We start from the raw sequence: 17,857 nt of genomic DNA, 5'->3' as shown, positions 1-17,857 counted from the left end.
GCACCATGGGTAATCCCATGCCAAAAGCACTCACAGACTGAGGCTGACGCACATGTATGCACTTATGCACGCTCACATACATACACAAGCAGATTTCATCCATTATAGAGCAGACATCAGCTCTTATTTTGTCTAATACATATGAGAAAGATATATACACCAAAGCAAGCTGCCCTTCACCTGCACCAAAACAATTATACACATTACGTTGTCATCTGTGTGATAAAAAAAACCTTTGAAAATAATCTTTGAGCTATCAATGAAGGTTTTCAGAATGACAAGTTGAATGTCAGGTGGGAGACAATTGAGGACAGCAAAACACAACAGAGGCTCCTCCCTTAGGAAGGAATTATGTCCAGGAGAACAACCAAACATGGTGGCTCTCCGGTGACTTAGCCTACCTGTCCAGACCCTTTAGCTTCATTAAATCCGCAATCTGCTGCTTTGTTGAAATTGCCTGTTACGTTGGGAGTCCTTAAAAAAGTGCTAGCATCATTAGCAGACGGTGAATGGGCAGTGCACTAAAAAGGCTACAGCTCATTTACTGGGTTCACTGCAACCTTTGAGTTAATTCACAGTTACCTTTTCCCAAACAGACATCAATACTAGCATTGGGTCAATAGGGACATTTTCCCCTTCGATCCAAACCTGAACCCAATTTGTTCTGAAATGATTCCACAACATGTATAGAGCCATTTTCAGTTCAGCACGGCAATGCCAGAGCAATACTACACTATGGTGAATAGTCCTACAGTACATCCCAGAAGAGCACTACACAACTCATTAGGCCTCTTCACTGCAGGCCATTTCAACAGTTCAACATCTGAACATCTCACAATATTTCAGGCAAAGCTGGTCAAACAGCAAGCCACTTCCATTTTGCCTGCAGTTCATCAAACAGCAACAGTGTCTCTTTAGTAGCATATGGTCTAATAGCAAGCGGCATGTTTAAGAAAGTTGCTGGAAAAAAAGAGAACGGAAAGGTTTGGCACTGTAGCCTGTTTTTTTCCCCCACACACTTTGCTTAATTGGCCGTATGTTTAATTAATCTGTTTATTTGTTTTAATTACAACTTATGGGGATAGTCACACTGGAGTGACATATGGAGAGGGGGACTGTGTGATGGAAGCGAAGAAAAAAAAAAGAGAGGAAGAGAGAGAGAGCGAGAGAGAGTAATGCCCCTGTAGTAAACAGCATCTGATTCCTAGCCAGGATGCTGATCCTTTTTTAAAGCCTACAGGAAGTGAGGTGGCTGAGCCCTGGACTGAGGAAAAGATGTTTACTCAATTCAATTTTCAGCAATTCGGCAGAGAAAATCTAATTTTCAGATTTCCCCTCTCTCTCTCTCTCTCTCTCTCTCTCTCTCTCTCTCTCTCTCTCTCTCTCTCTCTCTCTCTCTCTTCAATATTGTTGTTGGCTAAGCTCTAAAAGCAGGGCCAGGGCACTGACAAAACTCATGAGGGAGTTATTTGCAACAACTCTTTTTTTAACACCATTTTCCTGTGAAGCACGCAAAGCATTGTGGTACGGCTTTTTTTTAGTGATATTCTGGGGGAACGTGTCCAAGAACTACCACCATACCATCTGGACCTGCCTTCAAAGACCCGACTATCTGAGCCCAGACACAGGGATAGAGAGAGAAAGTGTGTTTGTGTGTGTGTGTGTGTGTGTGTGTGTGTGTGTGTGTGTGTGTGTGACAGAGAGAGTCGGAGAGAGAATGAGAGAAGGGTGCACAAAGACAGACACAGAGAGAGAGAGAGAGAGAGAGAGAGAGAGAGAGAAAGAGAGAGTTCCCTTTATGGCTTAAACACTCGCGCCATGGGAGGTGTCTGGAATTAATGCCTTGTCAGTTGGTAATTTCATGTGAAAGCATCTCCTTTTTAAATGGGTTTCGGCTTTCTCCACACATATGGTGACCCTCACCCCATCAAGTGGATGTATCAGACGGGTCCCTCTCTGGCCGATACTGACTGTCCAGTCATGGCCGGCGCTGCAATTGAGCATCCTCTCAAGCGGAGCTGAATAGGACTCCATGCACCATGCGGGCCGTTTAAATGGAGCTGTAACATTCTAGCATAGAGTGGCTGGCAGTGGATTTGGCCTCTGAATCTCACTGAGAGAACACAAGAGGCAACCTTGAATATCAAACATCAGAGAGAGAGAGAGAGAGAGAGAGAGAGAGAGCACTGATCTCTTTACACATCAGAGAAGCTGGAAAGGCATTTTCTCATGAAACCTGCATTCCAGTCAATGCAAATGACAGCTTAATTCCAGATGAACATGTGCAAGTGAGATGAGGAAAGACAGAAAAAGAGCAAGAGAGAGAGAGAGAAAGAGAGAGATCAGTTAATTCAGTTAGGCTTTTGCCCAATTCATTCTATAAATCTGAGCAAAGAGCCAGGAAGAGAGAGACAAACAGAGAAATCGAGAGAGAGAGAGAGAGAGAGAGAGAGACAGAGACAAAGAGAGAGAAAGAGAGAGAGAGCTCATTCATCCTCTCAATTAGCTATTCATGGTGGGGAGCCAGTCTCTGAGATTCATGCTGCTATGCCCGTCTCCACTCAGAGTTTCGCTGGCAGCGCGGCAGCTCCATGTGCTGCTCCATGTGCTGGCGTTGGACCCCACAGGATACGTGTGGCCTGGCATGCCACAGCTCACTTTGCTTGATTCAGTCTTAACAGCCTCTGAATAGTCCCCTGTTCTCTTGCACACAAAGGGGGAAAAGCCATGCTGAGGCCACCAAGTCACAGAAAAGGATCTGGTCTTTTTATGCTGCTTTTTGTCTGTGATTTGCGTGTGTGCATATGTGTGTGTGTGTGTGTGTGTGTGTGTGTGTGTGTGTGTGTGTGTGTGTGTGTGTGTGTGTGTGTGTGTGTGTGAGCGCTTGCATACTGTATATGTGTGTGTGTGTGTGTGTGTGTGTGTGTGTGTGTGTGTATTGGGGGATTACTCATCGTAACTATTTCTGCCCCACAGTATATTCCAGAAGAGGTTTATTCTCCGAGGCTACTCTTCGGCTCCTCAAATAATAAATAAATGCAATGTGACCCACCGAGCCCAACCACCCAATCAGTGCTGCTAGCCTTAACTTGCCAACATTCAACCAGGCTCCCCTTTTTCTGCCTCCCTGCAGAATTGGTGGCATCACCTCAAACTACCTTTTTACAACCCTGTATTGATCTGCCCTGCTTTAATATTCACCCCTGAGGTCCTCTGGGGTAATTAACACAGGCTTAAAAGCAAACATCATCGTTCTTGGGGTAAAGTGTGTGTTTCGTTAGTGCCTCGGAGCACGGGCGTGGTGGGGGCAGGGGGGAAGCAGATCCCTAAAATCCTGCTGACATACAGGAGAGGCTTGATTAATGCCCAGAGGGGGCTATTCCTGCTCGTCTATACACTGAGCGAAAGATTAGAGCCAGCAGGCGACCTGGCACTCTGAGAAATGACTTCAGAGCATGGCAACGAGTTTAAAGAGACCCCCCGCCAACGGACCGGGATAATTTTAGACACACTAATGCTGCAAATGCAGTTAAGTACATATGCATCGAGGCAGCGTCTTTTGCACACTCGAGTACACGGGTAAACACGCAGGATTTTCGTGCTAATGTAAACAGCTGTCTGTGTGTGGAGGTGGCGAGTCTCCGGGAGCCCTGTGGTGTTTTCTAGCATGTGTAAGTGCACAGAAAGTCAAACGTGATCAATTTGTATTGGGAAAACCAACACATACTTGAACGCATGTGCACATAAATAGGGTGAAAGCTCAACCAAAGCAAGACATTCATCACACACACACACACACACACACACACACACACACACACACACAAAAACAAACACATAAACACACACACACATTTAATGCGCACGTGCAGCCTCCCCACACACACGAACACACACACCACACACACACACACACACACCACATGCACACACACACACACACACACACACACACACACACACACCATGCGCACACACACACACACACACACACACACACACACACACACACACACACACACAGCAGACTGGCAGCTGTGACACTGTTAACAGGTAATTGCCTCTTTGAGGGAAGGCAGAAGAGGACATTTTCTCCCCTAATTACACCCCAACACTTCTACATGTATCCCATCCCATCACCAGACCTCTCTCTTCCACTCTCTACTTCTCTTCTCTCTATCCCTCTCTCACTCCTTTTCTCCCCTCTTTCTCTCTTCATTATCTCTCTTCCCCTCTTCCTCTTCTTTTTCTTTGCTACCATCCCTTCCTCCCTCCCTCTCTCTCTCTTCTCCTCTGTTGGTGAGCAGCCATGAGACAGGCCCTGGCATATCAAAGCACATCACAGTCACACCTCACTAAATGAAACCAAAATGTATATTGCACAACCAACGCATCAATTACTGCGATGAAATGACAGACACAAATCAGACCTCTCCATGAAAAGGGGGGCCGACTGCACTCACTGCACTCCGCGCTGAGCCCCAAGGAGGAGTCAGAGAGAGCTGACGGCTGCAGAGGATTTGAGGACGGATCTGAGGGACAACTCAGCTCGGGCCAGACACAAGCCCCGTCGTCAGGCAGTGTGGCTGCAGTGGCACCAGGGCCGGTGCAGGAGAGAGAGAGAGAGAGAAGGGGGGGGGGGTGGACGTAATCCTGTAATGGTTCAAATTGTTTCAGATTTATACCTCCGAGGCTGGACGCATCTCAAGAGGCTCCAATTCAATTATTGATTCCGACAAGCCCCCGCGCTCTTAAAATGATTGAGGTAAAGGGGGAGCGGGTGGCCGAGCCTGCGGCGAATTACACGCCGTTGTCACTCTCTCTTCCTCTCTCTTTCTCTCTCCCTCTCTTGCTCCTGCTCTCTGTCTGTCTTGTCCTCTCCGTCTCCCACAACCTGTATTAAAACCGCTACTTAACCTACTCTGACATATCAGAGGACCCGCTTTAGTCCTCCCGGCCATGTCTAAGAAGCTTTCCGTCCCCTTCCGTTAAGGTGTCGTGGTACCGCATCTCAAGAAAGAGAGGCTAATGGAGAGACAGAGAGACAGTGGAAAAGAAAGCAAAATAAGAAGAAGAACCTGAGTAAATGGATCATGCCAAAGATAAACTTATACTGCATTGATCTGGGGTGGAAAACAGCCAGTAAAGAAACCCATCTCCCTTGCAATCCAAATCCACTCTTGAATCTCTGTGCTCAAACGCTCCCAAAGCACAGGCAATCCTCTCGACTTCAGACAGGATGAGTGTGACCATCTTTGCTAATGAGCGTGACCATTTGAGACCTCCCCAGCCACCTCCACTTGGATGCTGAAGCACACAATTGCCTCAGCACACTACCCATGAGCATGCGCTCAGCTTTCTTTATGGCCCTCGGTATAAAAGGGAATAAACAAAGACTGTGGCATATTGGGAAATGTCAATAGAAATGGCTGCCAGCCCCGCATGTTTTCTCTTTTTTTTGTGTTCTTTCCTCAGCGGCGTTGCTGGTGATGGTGCAGTGGCCTGGAGGTTGTTTGTCTATTTCTGGTGGGTGGCGCGAGCTGGGGACCGACGCTTAACGCCTTCTCTGCAGTGGGTCACGGACTCCACTCACGCTGATGGAGGCGAGCCCAGAGCCAGAGCCTTGTTCTCCTGAACGCCATGAACGCATGCACACTCTCACACACACACACACACACACACACGCTCTCCCACTCTCTCATACACACACACACACACACACACACACACACACATGCATGTTCTCTCTCTCTCATACACACACACACACATGCTGTCTCTCTCTCATACACACACACACACACACACACACACATGCTCTCTCTCTCTCACACACACACACACACACACACACACACTCACTGCCCTCCACTCCTCCTGTGTGTGGGGGGGGAGGGGGGTGATCAATGCCAGCCTTTATCCGCCTTTATCTCGCTCACAAAGCCACTCATCTTCCTGTCACAGCCAGCGGGACCAAGAGCCACGCAGCCAGAGATTTTAAAACCGCTTCACTCCTTCCACTTTTTTTTATTTCACATTGACTCTCTTGTGCGCTCTCTCTCTGCCTCCCCCTCTCTCTCTCTCGCTCTCTCTCTCAACAAGCAAACAGAGGTCTTTGGTGGGGAAAATAAAGTCATTTTTTGAATACCTATGATAAAGAATAGATTAAAAAATGAGATGGGAGAAGGTCAGAGAGGGAGAGAGTGGGCTGCTTCATATCCTGCTTGAAGCTGTTAGCCCACAGCAAGGCACTGCTTGGTTTCTATTTCGAGATTGTGCTAAAGTCGAGGTCAGTCCTTTCCCTGCCAGACCGTATTGTTAATTAGAATACAGGCAGAATACTGAGGCGATTGAGCTCAAGATCATTACTTTTTATATTACTTTGATTCCAAAAGTACAGGAGAGAAATAAAGAGAGGGGAAGAGGGAGAAAGAGGAGAGGCTTATGAGGCTTATGGTCTATTGCTGATATTAAGGCTGTAGCAATAGCTACATCACTGCCATACCGTGTATTAGGAGGAGTGTTGAGGCGGTCACTACAGTTACCATCATAGCAGCTTTTCTCCCCTAATCTGAGAATGCCACCATTCTCATGTAGTTGTTGGCTTATTCTGTGGCCTTGTCTACACATATCAGGATATTCTCAAACAAATGTCCACATGACAAGCCCAGACCTGTACTATTCTGAAAGTGCATCTTGTCATTCTAACCTTCTGGTCGACTCACCATTAAGCGCTTGGATAACACAAATTAAATATTTATATATTGCATTCAAATACATGTGATTATGTATGATTATGACATGTGTAGCTGTGTAGTGGCTGCTGATTGCTACAAATTGTCATGGCTGCATTTCATGGAAAACATTTTGGTAACACTCTACTCAGTCAGCATCCATAAAGCATAATACATTCATCAAGGGCTATAAAGTGTTCATAATGCCTCATAATGATTGATAAGGCAACCATTATCAGGCTTTGGAAAAGCTTTATGAATGTATTTATAATTCTTTATGGATACTGAATTCTTAGAAATGTTCTTTTGAAAGTTCTTAGACATTATTATAAATGTTCTGCTATAACCCTAGTTAAGGACAACTCAGTGAAGAAAGACCCCTGAGACAAACCAAAGATCCTTTAGAACACCCGTCTCTGGACAAACCAAACAAAGTTGAACAAAGAGGAAAATAAATGGAAAATAAGGGAATGGTCAGTGACCCAAGGAGTGAAAGAGACTGAAAGCAAAGAAAATGAAAAAATGGATCCCCACTGCACCACTAGCTATCAATATAGAGAAGAGGACATCCTCAGAGTTGGAAATGTACAGAATCAGAGGAAAGAAAAAGGGATGAAGGAGAAAATGGAGGGAGACAGGGGGACATTGAGCACATGAAAGACAAATGATTGAGCGTCTGACAGTGTGCAGCAGCGCACCCCTCTCTCTTTCCAAAAAAGGCTAGAATTTATCTGCTATGATGGAAGAAAGTCAGAGATAAAAGTGAAGCCTACGGCAAATAACAGGATCTCCTTGAGACAACAACTGAAAAAAGGTTAGGTGTCTTTAACAGGCTTTTCACTGGAGAAATGATCCCTTGCCACGTTACTGTCTCCAAAAAAGGTCCGTTGGATCAAAGTTTGAGCTTGACTTTTTTCCAACAATACAGTGGAGTTGAGCTTTTGGTTTTTGAAGGTGGGTCAGAGAGTGATGAATTACGCGCAGGACGAACAAAAGGACAAGGAAGAAGAAAGGAACTGAAAGAGAACAGTATGAAGACATGGGATGATTCTTGGAGACGCACAAAAAAGACAAAAAACGCTGGGGTCCCAGGCTAATGAATTTCGGTGGAACGTCTTCATCCCTGAGCGGAGAATGGGCATGACAGATCGGTACGGAGCGCTGGAACCGAAATAGCTGCAGTCAGGCAGAGCTGCCAGAGATCCGGGGGTGGGGTGGGGTGGGGCTGGAGAACGGAGCCTGGATTGGGGCACAGCTGGAAGGGGAGGCCAGAGCCCAGGCCATCATGCTGAATGTCTACCACAGACACATCTGAGCGTGATGTGGAAATAATGCTGAGAGAAAGCGAGACCAAGGCAGTCACGAGTGAGCCACCAGCGGCAGTCAGCTGTGCTTAATTGCTCATTTTATTCAGTGTCTTTTCATTTTTCCCCTCATAGTGGGATTACTACAAGAAGAGAGATACACAGAGAGAGAGAGAGAGAGAGAGAGAGATCGTTCAAACCCTGATTGCTCTTTTTTTTTGACATGGTGATGGAGTGCAGAATTGAATTGAACTGAATTGGAATTAACTAAATTGAACTGAATTGAATTCAGTTTAATTAGATTAGATGGAAATGAATTGAACTGAATTGGAGGCAGGGCTGGGGATGACTGGATCCCTTTAAGTGGTAGTGCTCTGTGAATGCCTGCCTCTTGAGGAGGGTGTGGTGGGCAGCAGCAGAGAGCTGATCCAGCCATTGATCCACAGCCTGGAAAAAGTCAGAGCTCAACATTACAGACAGGACCTTGGCAGACGAATCTAGGTGCTTTATGGCTGTTTGTTGCGACTGTGTGTGTGTGTGTGTGTGTGTGTGTGTGTGTGTGTGTGTGTGTGTGTGTGTGTGTGTGTGCCGATCCACATGTAAAATGATGACAACCGCACAGATTTCCTTCTCTATATGCAACTCGCCCTCTATTAAAATGACTTAAAATTCAAGAGTTGTTTCAAGATATAAAAGAAATATAAGGGGTGAGACACAGGAGACACAGGAGATAGAGGAGCAACGAGAGGACGACCGTGGTCTCACTACAGTGGTCAGATGACATCTTTTATGAGCGGCATGAATACCATCAGTAAAATCTTAATGAGGACCAAGTGAAAAAGTGAGCACAGCCATTCTGCTTGGCCTGCCCTGGTGAGACATAGATCACGGCTCTACCAAAGTCTAACAGCTAGACTGGGAGCTGAATGACCCCATTTCTCCACTAAAGTTCAATCCATTTCTAAAGAGAAATAGATTTACTCTCCATACCTCATCAACTGGCTTTAATGCTGTGGAGTAAGCCTGGAATCCCAGAGAAATCCCAGCTTTGAGTCTTCGCTGTGGTATTCACTTAAGCAGAGATCCTTGGGAAGGAAAGAGCAACGACTGTGGAGGAGGCCTTAGACAAGACTATGTACTCAGCTGAAACATGAAGTCACTTTTTCTCTCTTCTTTCATCCTTCCTCTCTCTATCCTTCTCTCCATCCCTGCCCCTCTCTCTGTGTCCATATGGGGATGTAACATGACTAACTGCTGGGCTACACCTAAAATAGCTTTAGATAACTAAACTATAATTGTTTCAGCAACACTTCAGTTGCCTGGTGTAGCCCAGCCGTAATCATTTGAGGAGATGATGAAGGGACAAGTCCATGCACTTAAGAAATATCTGTATTTCGGCAGGACATTAACTCTCTGGATTGTCCAACATTTGGCTCATGGTCTGAGCTCCCTTCCCTTTGACCTGGGTCTTTGCAGGCCAGGGGGTGAGTCTGGCTTCTCCACTCCTCATGGAGGCTGCAGACTACTCTCCTCAGGTGCCACGACTGCCCTGGCACGGTTCCCCCACTGAACACAGACACAACATACACACACACACATACTGTAGACCCACATACACACAGACTGAGGCGGCAGCTGTCTCCAAGCAACAGGGATGATACGCTGCCTTGTGTTCCCTGCATCCTATTTCCTCCAGGGAGAAGACACGCTCGGTATGTGGCTGCCTCCCCTCCCTTCTGCCCCTCTTTCACACTCTCTCTCTCCTCCTCTTTCCTCTCTTCTTCCTTTGCTATCCACATTCCCCCTCCCCTCTCTCTCTCTACCTGTTTCACTCAGTCTTCCCCTCTGTCACTCCTTTCCCTCCCTCTCTCACCTGACACATTCTAAAGCTCAATGTTTCTCTTGCTCTCTCTTGCAATCTGTCTCTCACCTGTAGTGGATGCCACCTGCACTTCCTCTCCTCTCTCGTCTTCTCCATATTTATTTCCTTCTGCTCTTTAGGGTTCTGTTATGACACCTCTCTCACACATACCCCCCCACCTGCTCTAGCAGCCTAAAGTAGAATATACTATACACCCACATTCACATGCTTTCAATGACAACAAAACGTAAACGAAAACGCATAAACATACACACAAACATTGCAAACATATTCTCATACTCTCAACAGTGAGTTGATGGCCACTGTAAGCATACAGGTGGAGGAACTGCAATTGGGGGGTTAGTAAATCAGGAGTCAAGGTAGCAGCAATGGTGGCGTCAGACACAGAAGCGTCTGTCACACAGGCCCTCGTATCTGGCCTGTCTCCTGTCTCTCTACCTCTTCAAAGGAAGCACCCTGGTGGACTGATCAGCCCGCTCTCATCAGAGCACTGCTGACAGACCCCAGCATATGCTCCTCGGCTCACAATCTATTACTCACAGAGAGAGAGAGAGAGAGAGAGAGAGAAACAGAGAGAGAGAGAGTGAGATCACTCATATGTTTGCCACATATGTACACTACCAAAACACACTCGAATGAATAAATGCACAAACATGGAAATATGTGCATGAAAAGAATGTGTTCATGTGAAAATTCCAAGTATGTACACACAGGTTTATATATTATCCTAAAACTGCATCTAATAGCAAGTAGAGCACATCCCAGTGGGTTCTGCTTCAGGGTAATTCAAAAGCCATTTGGATACTTACGCACTTAATACTGATGTACTATTATGACACTGCTCTTAATGTTTCAACGGCAGCGGAATGTTGAGCAAACATTGTAAGTCTGGGAGCTTGCTCGGCAAGTATGCACTGCTGCACTCAAAACATGTGCCACTAAGTATCCATCATCAATTAACATAGCTTTGCAGGGAGCAGACAATTATGGCAAAGACAAGTAGATGATGTATATTCTTGCGTTGACCTCCTTTCGGGCTGATCTGTGCACATTCCTCAGATGTTTTCAGTATTTTCCACCACCAGCAGAATCTTTCTGGCAAGCTACTTCAATTAAAATATGTCTCTTTTAAAATAAAATAGATTCAAAGCTAAAAGGATGGTGAAAGATGGAGGCTAACTCAATGGGCGAGCCTCAGTAATCCATGGAAACTGCACTGACAATTCACTGACGATGACTAGTCATTGGCGCTGTCACATGTTGGTACAGTACACACGCATTGTAGCGAATGGAATGGAATGAAAGCATGCCCACAAACACTGGCGTTCCAAAGGAAAGGAGCTCCAGCAAGAGATAGGAAGCTGCCTAGATCAACACGAGATGAAAGGCTGTCAGGAGGAAACAGTGGCAGCAGAATAGCAAGATAAATCTTCTGGTGCTGATGAGAGTGTGGTGGCTGTGTTTTACACCTGTGGCCTCCAGTCATATGCACTTTGGGTTTGGTGATTATGTTCCAAGTACATCATCAGGAGCTTAGAAAGAATCTTGCACACTGACCATTCCGCAAGCAGTTATTTATTTAGAATACAACGTTTCGGTCTTAGTCCTTCATCAGGTAAATGGATTCTTTCTGGAGCCCCTGATCTGTGACCTTTGGTCATATCCAACGCACCTGCCCAACAAAACAGGTGTGCAAAAAGCCTTCCTACGTTGCACTAAGTACATCATCACAGAGGCATAGACTAAAAAAGCAAACTTCAACTAAAATAGAAAGAAATAAGAAACACTAACAGGACACAAAGTAAAATGCGGCGTATCGACCTAAATTAAATTAAGCAATTGGACACTCACATCAATGGTAGGTAGAAACGCACACAATGTGCACCAAAGGAAAACAAATGAGCCTATATACCGGCATGGTGATTTCAATACAACAGGTGCTCAAGCTCACCTAATAGCCAACAGCCAATCAGGCTCTGCTCATTTGATCTGATAGAACAGCGAGGGTGCCCTCCATCTAATGGGGTTTTCGGGTAGAAAGTGTACTGCGCCTGCCACTAGGTTCAGCAGAAAATAGTCATCACCATTGTGCGCCACGGTCAAACTTCAGCATGATTGAACTTTGACCGTGGTATACACGAGGGCTAGCTAAGCGGCGAGCTGCCGACTGCGCTGCCCTTTACTCGGTGCAAATTGTTCTTGCGCTGCACATGCCATTGTAAATAATGGGCTTCATTACAGGGGTGTCGTTGTCGTATCTTATGTGTAAGGTGCTTAAGCCACAAACCGGGGAATGAAATAGAACCGCATGAAAAAAGACAAATCAGACAGAAAGCAAACGTAGGCCTAACAACAAATGAAATATCAGCACAACCTATAGTATGTTGACCTAGGCAATGTTAAAGTAGAACAGAAATACTAAATAGATATGCAAATTCATTAAATAAATAGTGCGGTGTGGTCACATTATCACAGGGGGAATAAAAGATGATGATGAAGTTACCTCAGAGAGTGGTGGCATCCATCAGACACTTTCTCTCTCTCTCTCTCTCTCTCTCTCTCTCTCTCTCTCTCTCTCTCTCTCTCTCTCTCTCCCATCCCTTGTGTGATCATACCAGAGGAGTGCAGTGCCTGCATCGGTTCCAAGCTCACTTCCACTATCCAAAACAGTGAGATTTATAGACAGAATACAACAAATTGTTGTCATATACTTATCTACCAAGCTATGCATTCCACAAATGCATTCAGTAAGGCCCAGTAAGGCACTGAGGCACAGACTTGTAATATAATGTACCCTTGATGACCCCTCATGGATGCCCTTCAGAGTCATAACCCCATACTGGACTGACAGATGCAGCTGTCTGTCCATCTGGACAGTGCCTAAAAGGACCCCCTGGACTTCAAACAATTTAGCTCTTCTTTGTGGACAGAGTACAAGGGAGACATTTTGGAAATGTTTTACCATCATTCAACTTATTTTATCTCTCTATCTCTCTCTCTCTATCTATCTATCTATAAGAGTAATTCAAGTTCATAGCAGTGTCTGTATCTAAATATCTAAATATCCTTGTGCTATGGAAAATTCCTGCATTGGACATCCAGTGCTCGTGTGGAGAGCATGGCTTTCATGAAAAAGCACAAAAGATCAAAAGACACATCAAAGGCACTGTGGCACATCAAGACCTCCGCTATAAAAGCACCCCAAATGAGCAGATCTTGAGGGAAACACAAACACACACATGAACACCCATATACACAAACACACACACACGGACACACATATACACACACACACACACACACACATGGACACACATAAACACAAACACACACACACAGGCACATACAGGGCAACGACATGCATTCATGAGTGCTAAGCCCCCCCCCCCCCCCACACACACACACCCATGCACACACACTCATAAAACTGTCAAGACACATACAGTATCACCAGCATTAACAAGTTCAGTGTCCTTCACAGAGATGTCTCCCTGACATCACACATCAATGAGAAAGTTGGACCAGTTTCCTCACAGGGGCCATGCAGTGAGTGCACTAACTGAAAGGCACAGGAGGCATGCAGTGAGTGCACTAACTGAAAGGCACAGGGGCCATGCAGTGAGTGCACTAACTGAAAGGCACAATGTGATGCAGGAGTTGGGTGGATACTAATTGGATTTCTCCAAGAACAATCTCAGTGCTTCCTGTGAATTGGCAATATAGCACTATAGCGAGCAATCCCATTTTGTGTTATTGTCATTTCACACAAAACACAAAAACAGGCTAAATAAAATAAACGACAGGATTATGACAAAAAGGAAGAGGAAGCTGGTCCAGCCTATTACAGAGCAGCAGCCAACTCCAAACCAACCGTGGGCTTCTGCTGCAGTGATGCTCTAACTCTTTCTGACAGATGGGGAAAGAGAAAGGAGTAACAGATAGAGTGACACAGAGGGAAAGGATGAGTGAGGGAGAAAGAGAGAGAGAGAGACAGAGCCAGAACCAAAATAATAAAGCAGTGCAGTGCAGCCCACCCAGGCGGCATAACACACCCCCGCACCGCTCTAATGACCTGCCGTCGTCGTCCGTCATTAGCGCTCCGACACGCTCTCGATTTTTACACTCGGCTGACAGCGGCTCCCGACGCCACTCCCGCGCCATTTGTATCATGATGGGATGTCAGGCCTGTCCTTGTGTGGGCAGCTCCCACATGCCTCTTGACCACAGACAGAATTGACTGGTATTAAATTGTCAGCGTCAGGCCCGCAGCGCCAGCAGTACACGGGGGCCTCGTGCGGAGGCCGGCCCGGTCCCGGCCAGCAGCAGCTGATTCTAGAACAGACCCATCGCCAATCCGGCGCGGATCATAGGAGAGGCACTGACCAAGGATCAGCTTCTCTCCTTAAGACATGTGGACAGGCTTTGAGTGGAGCTGCACACAGACACTGCTGCTGCTTGAGTTGACTTTGACTGACCAGCTGCTGGATTAAACCATCTGCTTGTGATAACTGTGCTGATTTTCAGACACTTAGGCTGGGGATATACTTTCTTTCAACAATGCATTTGTATACTGGCTATGTGTACGTGGCTGCCATGCGTATCCTGGGCCCCTTTGGTGCGTCAGTTCTGCACGTCCTGAAAAATTAACGTGACGCATATGCAACATACAATATTCACATACAGTATGTTAGGGCCAGTAATATAAGCTCAGTACTTGCCAGTACATGTGAATGCAGGACCGGCTTTATTTACCATTCTGATACCATTTACAGAATTCTGTGCTCTGCCCTCTAGTAGAGTTCTCCAGTAACACACAAGGCGCCTGTGTAGAACATAAGCCAGAGTTTGTTCATGACATAGCCAGTTGTGTATGCGCACAGACGTTAACGCTTGATCAAAAAGTAAGTACATCCCTGACTTTAGAGACAATTTAAAGGAGGATGGATGCAGTGGTTGCAGTGATTGACATTTGTAGATGTCATGTCAAAATGCTAACCTCACAAGACACTAGCCTGCAACAGCACTGCAGTTTCCATGGCCACCCACCACAGAACAATGCTCACAATTAAAGCGCTTTGAGCACAAGTGCAACTGCAATGTGATGCCAGCTCTAATACAGTAATAGAATGATTTATGGAATTAATTAAACCACAATTAAGTTTGGCCTCATTTTCATCCCAGCAATAAGAAAGCAAGGTTGTTACAGGGGATTACGAAGAAAACAAACAATACATGTCACGGGCATGATGTTCAACTCACGACTCACTTCAGCACCAAAGAGTTCATTAGGAAGAGATCTATCAGCTAATCAAGAGCCTTCTCTTCTTTCTCGTGTGTGAAATGTAACCTTTCCAGCATGGCTCCGACCATAACGGCTCTCTCTCACGTGCACCACATAGCAATTAGCCATGTTCCGGCTCACACATAGCCTACACAAACTGAAGGCAGTCAGAGGGAAATGTTCAACACGGCGTCAGACTTCCCTTCTCCTGTTCTCAGCAAATATATATTAATCATTTGATACAGCAACGGCAACCGCCGCACAGTAATCGCTGTGCCCTTTTTCGTCTGGCAGAGTTAATTAAGTGTAAAATGGATGGAGGAGTGGAGAGAGGTGGCGGCAGGCGCTTGGCACAGGCCCACGCCTCTTCATGGGAAGGCCTCATTGGATCAAGAGGAGTGAGACCTGCTGTCCATCATCCTAGGGGCTACGCATGGTAGTAACATCCCGGGACCCTTGTCTGCCTCAGTGTCTGGTGCTGGCATAGCACATTCTATGGCACATTCATCTAATTAATCAGTTTCAGGAGAAGGCACACGTGGGCTCTCTAAGCTACATAAATAGAGGCGTCGCTGTGTCATGGATATTGCTGTTAAAGTTCCTCTTTTACTTTCTCTATTGAGTTTTGATTAGGAGATGTGTAAACTGCATACTGGGGCAGAATCCAATTGAACACTAATATGGGAAGGTAAAATAACTGTGTTCTACCAGGTAGTGTGTCAGACTGAGTTCAGGGGTGTGGCAAAAGTTGCCTGCCTCCATAATGCCAGCCTTAGCAATTTCACAGTCGGCGACTAATTTTCCAAAAACGGAATGAAATCATGGGAGTTTTACTGGAGTCGCGGCATGCTCCCATCAGCTAGATCGTTTAGCCTAATGGCCTCCTTACACCAAACAACTTTGACAAGATTCGGGAAAGATTCTTGAAAGATTAGTCTTTTGAGTAAAGCTTGAATGGGGGCATTAGTTAAAATACTACAATCTTTCAAGAATCTTTCCCAAATCTTGTCAAAGTTGTTTGGTGTAAGGTGGCTATAAGTTGTGTTTATATGTGAGAGGGTCTGAGACTGTAGTCTTTCAAAAATCTTTTCAAAGTTTTCTGGTGTAGCCTAAGGATGGCTTGCTTAATTCACCATAGGAGCAACAGGGCCTGTGTTTGGAAATGTTTGTGAAATGTCCTGGAGGCTGAATTTGTTACCTGGTGTCTATGTTCTCTATTCAACTGAAACTATTTTCTTCTGGACTAATGCACTAAAATATGGCTTGTATCATTGTGTGTTACATAGTTGAGTTAATCTCTACTCCCAGGGTTTGACAAAGCGGTTTACTGTTATACATTTTGCTCTCAAATATTTAACAGTTGCTTTTGCTGTACCATATTTTGGGCACTCTCGCCCAAGAGGTATTGGATTTGTTTCCTCTATGTCCCATGGCTACCCTATCAAATTATGTGGCAGCAGTTTGGGACCAGCCCAACAGACCCTCTCTCGGAAGCACAAGAGACAGCAGCTGGCACAGGTCTCTAGGGATACTGGTGGAACAATATTTGACTTCTGAAAAAAATGAAATTCCATATTCCAACATTTAACACCAGATAAGTGAGTGTGTGATTTTCTGAGAGCTCCTGTCATATTGTTGGATGATGAACAAAGCTGTGGATGAATTAATGTCTATGGTTGTGACTTTGATTGTGTTTCACTTCTACTTCCTTTCATTAAACTGTATGCTGCCCAAACTTGTATCTAACACCAGCATTCCCTTGGCACACAAGAGTCTGTCCTAGTCCTCCTAAAGAAAAGACAAATGTGAAAAAAATCTGGCGCATTTGGAATGTCACCTCAAGCTAATCTTATATATTTCACATATAATTTATAGAACTTGCCAAGGAGGACTTGGCAAAGTTACTTTACTTCCTCAAAGAAACAGCTATGCTTCTTCTTTGAGTCAAGACACTGGGGGCAGGCCAAACTTGCACCCCCACCTCCTAAAATCAAGGTTTAGTTGAAGGCTGAAATATGTTCCTGGGCATGAATACGTTTGCTTTTGGTCTTAGAGACACCAAGTACTGCACCTTTCTGATATAAACTGTCTGGTTGAAGTGGAATGTGCAGGACTAATTGGTGCCGTTTGAATTCTTGTATCATATTGTATGCCCTCCAAGAACTATTATGTTTTGATGCATTTATGCAAGTGAGCCTTGCCAGGCTAATTTGAACAGTACAGTGATCATAGAATAGAAGTTGTGTAGCCTGTGCCAACTAAGGTGGTAGTAGTTGTTGACTATTATGTTGCATAATACAGTGATAGTGTCCTTACACCTTCAAGCTGAATTAACAACTGGCCTGTGTGTGTGTGTGTGCGTGTGTGTGTGTGTGTGTGTGTGTGTGTGTGTGTGTGTGTGTGTGTTCGGGCGAAGCGCGCACGCAAACTGTGAGCGCGTGTGCATGCGTGCCCACGCGAAGTGTTAAGTATTCATGTAGAATTGTTCGCCTAAATTCTGCCTGTATGATACCTGTTTTAGTGTAGATGAAACATATTGATAAATATCAAGTTACCCCACGACCCACCCAGTCATACAATGCAAAATCGTACCAAAACCGAGAGGTCTCTGGACGTGGCAAGTTGCACAAACACCTATTTATTTTCAGTAGCCTGG

General features: G+C 45.5%; 1 protein-coding gene across 1 annotated transcript in view; it reads right to left on the bottom strand.

The window, feature by feature from the left end:
• LOC125304293 (zeta-sarcoglycan) overlaps nucleotides 1-17,857 on the bottom strand; it is a 235,675-nt gene that overhangs the window by 216,239 nt on the left and 1,579 nt on the right. The window lies entirely within an intron of this gene.

Source organism: Alosa alosa, chromosome 1 (genome assembly GCF_017589495.1).
Source record: "Alosa alosa isolate M-15738 ecotype Scorff River chromosome 1, AALO_Geno_1.1, whole genome shotgun sequence".
NCBI lineage: Eukaryota > Metazoa > Chordata > Actinopteri > Clupeiformes > Clupeidae > Alosa > Alosa alosa.
This window is presented reverse-complemented; position numbering and strand designations above follow the sequence as displayed.